At 34.6% G+C, this 5,904-nt stretch overlaps 1 pseudogene across 1 annotated transcript in view; it reads left to right on the top strand.

Moving 5' to 3' along the window:
• The first annotated feature begins 1,605 nt into the window (after positions 1–1,605).
• LOC149831383 (DEAD-box ATP-dependent RNA helicase 17-like) overlaps positions 1,606–5,904 on the top strand; it is a 10,364-nt pseudogene continuing 6,065 nt past the window's right edge. Inside the window, exons 1-2 of the transcript XR_016433189.1 lie at positions 1,606–1,966; positions 2,065–2,138. The product of XR_016433189.1 is annotated as a DEAD-box ATP-dependent RNA helicase 17-like (transcript). The remainder of the gene's footprint in view (positions 1,967–2,064; positions 2,139–5,904) is intronic.

The raw sequence follows: 5,904 nt of genomic DNA, 5'->3' as shown, positions 1-5,904 counted from the left end.
TGATGATCCTACTCCTTATAGACAACTTGTTGGAGCTCTTTCTTATCTTTCCATTACTAGGCCAGATATAACTCATGCGGTTCATACAGTCAGTCAGTTTCAGCATGCTCTCACCTCCGTGCACATAGGAGCGATTTTGCGTATTATTAGATACTTAAAATCCTCTCTTTCACGAGGACTCTTCTTGTCTGCTTCATCTTCATTAAATTTAATTGCATATACTGATGCTGACTGGGGAGGTGATCCCAATAATAGACACTCAACTACTGGTTTTTGTGTGTTCCTAGGTGAAACCTTAATTTCGTGGAGGTGCAAGAAGCAGCAGAAAGTCTCTCTTTCCTCCACCGAAGCTGAATACAGAGTCATGGCAACCACCACTATGGAGGTTGTTTGGCTCAGACGATTGCTAGCGGATATGGGAGCTAAAGCAACGCAAGCTTCAAAGATGTGCTGTGACAACAAAAGTGCGATCTACATTGCAAGCAACCGGAGATTCCATGAGCGCACTAAACACATTGAGATGGACTGTCACTATGTCAGAGAGGAATACTTACATGGAACCATTGATCTGCCATATGTTACATCAGAATATCAATTAGCAGACTTCTTCACCAAGCCTCTCGCTGCTCCCAGATTTCACTTCCTCTTAGACAAACTTTCGCTCATTGTACCGAAGGTTTGAAGGGGAGTGTTAAAATGTAAACTGCAATATATATATATATATATATATATATATATATATATATATATATATATATATATTATTTAATATTATTATATTTTCTTTTATTATTTTATTTTTCTATTTTTTTATTTTCTTTTTTAGCATCTAGTTCAATAGAAACTAGATATTTTGATCCAGTCAAGTTCCAACAGGAACTTGACTGTGCAAGTAGCTGTTGGACTGTAGTCCAACAGCTATAATAAATGTTGTTGGACTATAGTCCAACAGCTATAATAATAAATGCTGTTGGACTGTAGTCCAACAGCTATATTAAGAGACATTGGATTCCAACGTCTCTTTTTGGAGAGTTCAAAATGAGCTCTCCTCTCTCTCCCATTTTTTTGTATATATAGGGGTGAACCCCTTCAATGTAAATAACCATGCTTCTTAAGCATTTTGTTCATGAATAAAGTATTATTTATTTTTCAAGTGTTCTTCCCTTTATACCCTTTCAAGGGTCATGCTTGTAGTGTCTCCAATAGACACTTGTTTGTGAGTTATTTGTGCATTTGTTGAAGACCACCATTTTATTACAGTGGGTCCATTCAACCCAAGATAGCATAGTGACAAATATCTTCAATATAGCAAAAATATTGTCATATTATTATATGTTCTTCATTATTTTTTATTCATTAAAAATACCTTAAATCTTATAGCTGCATCTTGTTTTTCTACTCTTTTTATTAAATTATTATCTGAAAGTTTTTTAAATTGACCTTGTTCTATTTTTCAAAATTACCAACTTTTTAGGAGACTTTTGTAATTGTGTGATATTTGACTTCTACTGTGGTGATTGTCTTACAGAGAATTGTTACTGCTGGTAATTGTGTCTGTGGTTATCTAAAGCCGCTTGTTGATTGTGCAATACTAAAACAGTTAATATGTTAAATATCTATAGGATTTTGGAGCTTGGCTATGGCAAGGATATAGAAGAAATACTTAATATTCTAGGGAGCAGAGAGGCAGATTTTGTTTCTGGGGACAGCACAGTGTCAAAGCTCCATGCAGTGGGGTCCTCAAGGCAAAATTTGTTACTATCTGCAACTTTGAATGAAAAAGGGAATCATCTTGCTAACATCATCTTAGACAGCCCTGCTATGATTGGCTTAGAAGGACATACAAACCATGAGTTGATGAATTTTTCTGATAAGCATTCCAAGGCATTTACTGACCTTACACAATCTACACATTCTACTGGAGATTATAAGCTTCCTACACAGTTAGTCCAAAGATACGTGAAAGGTTAGTCTTTGATTTGCTCATCGTTATTGTATTGTCAATTGCAAATTGTGATCTATTATGCCTAGATGGTTCTGATGTTTGCCTATTTTCATATCTAGTAACCTGCAGATCACGGCGTGTTGCACTTCTATCAACATTGAGGTTTCTATATGAAAGAGAAGCTTTCCAAAAGGTAAGTCTAAAGCTTGTATGTATTTTAATGCATGGTTACATCTATCATAAGAGCATTTTATCTTTAAGGTGGATTGGATATCTTAACTCTTAAGTTCATTTCTACATCTCTCTTTCTTATCTTTGACATGTTAATGTTTCAGATGCATGCATGCTTCTACAAGGATGTGACATAAAACTAGGACACGGGGACAGGGCTATACATCACACACACACACACATACATATCATAGCCACAAGTATTGGTATCGGCTATATCTCGACAAGGATATTTTTTGCGATATTATAGGTTTGGTGATAAATCTTGGAAAAATCTTGAGGCTTAAAAAAATTTAAAATATATAAAAATAACGAAAATAAGTATGAAAAAATCATGTTTAGATAATAAAATACATATCTAATAAAATAAATAAGTGAAAATGCAAAATAAAGAAGAAAAACAAGTTTAAGATGTAGAAAATAAATAAAAACAATAATAATAATTGATAATATCATGATATTCTCTCGAGAATAGCACGATATTCTCGTGATAGTATTGCGATATTATCAAATTTGGTGATATTTTCAAAATATTGTGATATTTTACCTATAATATTGTTTGCTGAAAATACAGCGATAATATTGTGATATTTTGAAATTATCGCTGATATTTGTGACTATGATATATATAGGGTATATATTTGCTATAGTCAATTGTAAATACAATCAACTTAGCAAAGTGACAGAACTCGTTTTTTGGTTTTTTTGACATCTAGCACCATAGATGTGATCTTGTTTTATTTAGTGGGGCCGACTTTTGGATCACATAGGTTTTTCTGGCAATCCAAAAATCGACTTCCGAAGCACAAATAGCTATGGTTAGACCTAAGTTACTCGAAATGCCAAAGAAAGTAGGGAAGTATGCTTCTCCGAAGCGTGAAACGTCGCACTTCCTAAATGTGCTGAGAAAAGCAATTTTTTTTGGGAAGCACATTTTCTATTTTTTGGAAGCACACTTCCCAATTTAGGAAAAACACGCTTTCCCCTTTTTCTTCTTTTTTTCTTTTTCTCTTTTTTCACTTCCCCATCGCTTCCTATGTTGCTTTTGGTTCATTTTCTAGGTCGCTTCTGAGACGATTCCTGATTCGCTTCTAAGTTGTCCTATGCTTTCCGCTTCTTAAAATTTTGAAAGTGTCTCTCTTCCGCTTCCCGTATCGCTTTCTGCTCCTGCTTCCTCGACTGACAACTCTGGGTTAGACTTATTGCCTTCACTTGAGGCTTGTGGATGCTGACAATCTGATGGTAGTAACCATTATCATAGCAGTGTCTGACCATCATAGTGCAAAATAATCATTATGCCATCTTAATAATTTTCATTGTGAACCATGGCTGATCGTAGTATATCTCTGATACATAATGTCTATGTCACATGGGTGCGGGTGCGGGTGCGGGTGCGGGGATGCGGCACTTCCAAAAAACCTGGGTGCGGGGGTGCGGCAGGGGCAAAAATGTAAAAAAAATTATATATATATATATATATATATATATATATATATATAATTTTAAAGTTTTAACAGTTTAACATTTAACAGTAAACATTGTCATAATATGATTCATCATGCATGCAGTATATCAACCTAAATATCAAATTATCAATCAAATAAGTAAAGCAATTACATAAATCGACCTAAATATCAATCAAATAAGTAAAGTATAAAAGAACTAAATTACATACCAAAGTATATCCTGATGAAGTAATGGATGTTAATAATTTTCTTCTTCATCATCAAATGCATCATTAGAAGGAATATTGGGCTCAGCTAAATGCATGTTTGTTATGTTGAAATCATGTTCTCCCTCGAAGTCACACTCTTCTGGGTTTACATCCCAAAATTTGGATGTTCCTTGTCTGCGTTATAAACCCAATTTGAAAATGATAAATACAATACAAGTATATTTAAATGAAAACTAAGAAATAATCAAATAACTAAGAGAGCAAATTAGTACTTGTATTCATCATTGCTTCGCGAAAGTAATCGAAAATTTGAATGAGCATATACTAAATCCTCTGCATGCTTGCCGGTGAGTTTGTTTCTCTTCATGTTGTGGATTTGAGAATATGTGCTCCAATTTCTTTCACAACAAGATGAACTAGCAGGCTGCGATAGCAATCTTAATGCAAGACGTTGGAGAAGAGGTGTTTTCCAAACTCTTGTGTGACTTGATATAAAAGATATGCTTCTGAAAAAAGTCTTGTCATACACATATTTCTATGTCTTGATAGCTCTGGGTCTAAATTTGGAGGGACGCGACCAATACCACCAACCCGCCACTTATTTGCATAATATTTTGGATTAAGAGAATGTGTCATGCAATGCAAAGGAGTGTTGCTTTTATCCCATCTTCTAACTAAAATTGAATGAATATGATTAAAAAAATCTGAATCATCCAATGCAGGATTTTTTTCTTCATGCTTGAAAACTATAGCTTGTATTTTTTCAATCATATTATCCCACATTTCATAAACTCTGTGAAACATGGGCTCATCCTTATCAACTTCTCTTAACATTTCCCAAATAGGTTGCATAAATTGAAGGAAGTATACCACTCTGCCCCAAAACTCATCATCAAGAATTAATTTCTTAATTTTTTGAGCCTTGATATCATCATCGGCACGATAGAATGTTTAATTTTCATCAGTCACCATGTTAATCAAAGCATTCTTCACTCTTTTAATCATCTTCATCATCACAATAATGGACGCAAAACGTGTTTCAACGATCTTCAACAATTTCAAATCAAAATGCATATTAAATATAGCATTAGCACGATGGTGGTTAACAACAAAATTCCTAATGCTTTTGACATTTCTTTTTAAATCTTCAATCCATGAACATAAAGCATATGCTTGTGAATTTTCTTCTTCTTTGGGGTTGCAGATGCTATTTAGGGCTAGATTTAAGTTGTGTGCTACACAGGGAGTCCAAAAAATATGAGGGTACTCACTTTCCAAACTCAACGCTGCACTTTTACAAACTGGAGCGTTGTCTGTAATGATTTGTATCACTTTCTGATCACCCACTTCTTTCATCACTTCTATAAACAATCCCTTCAAATACTCTGCATTTTTATATTCCCCAAATGCATCAACTGCTTTCAAAAATATTGGGCCACTAAGCGAACAAGCAATGAAATTGATTAATGGACGCTTTTGAATATCTGTTCATCCATCAGATACAATAGAAACTTCATTTTGCTTCCATGAATATTTTTTAATCTCCAGCAACCTCTCCACATTTGCCCTCTCTTCTGTAAGAAGTGTGGTTCGTATTTTTTTTAACTTGGAGGCACATAACCACTCAAATTACAATATGCCAAGGATGTTACTAAATCCTTCCAATAAGGATTTCTAGCCGCATTAAATGGGAGTGAACCAGAATAAAAATATCTCTCAACTTTTCTATCCAATTTTTCTCTTTCATATGTATTGAATGTTGCTTGTATCGTTCCTCTACCTCCTACATTGACTTTTCTTTTTTTTTCAGCATCTTCTTGGTGGCTTGCAAATGGCACACTGACCGCAGAAGAATTGGACATTGCCTTTCTCTTCTCATATTCTTCTTGTATTTTCTTGTATTGTCTTCGCATTGCCTCATCAACTTTTCTGCAAGCTGAAATGCCATGTCCTGGTATCTTCAACAAATGAGCCTTCACTCTTGTGTAAGACCCAACAAAATCTCTTTTGCAGAGCTTGCATCGAAATCTCTTGTTTCCACCACCTCTTTCTC

This window comes from Nuphar pumila, chromosome 7 (genome assembly GCF_984573655.1).
Source record: "Nuphar pumila chromosome 7, dmNupPumi1.hap1.1, whole genome shotgun sequence".
Lineage (NCBI taxonomy): Eukaryota > Viridiplantae > Streptophyta > Magnoliopsida > Nymphaeales > Nymphaeaceae > Nuphar > Nuphar pumila.
Note: the sequence above shows the minus strand (reverse complement) of the source record. Positions and strands in the feature narration are given on the sequence as shown.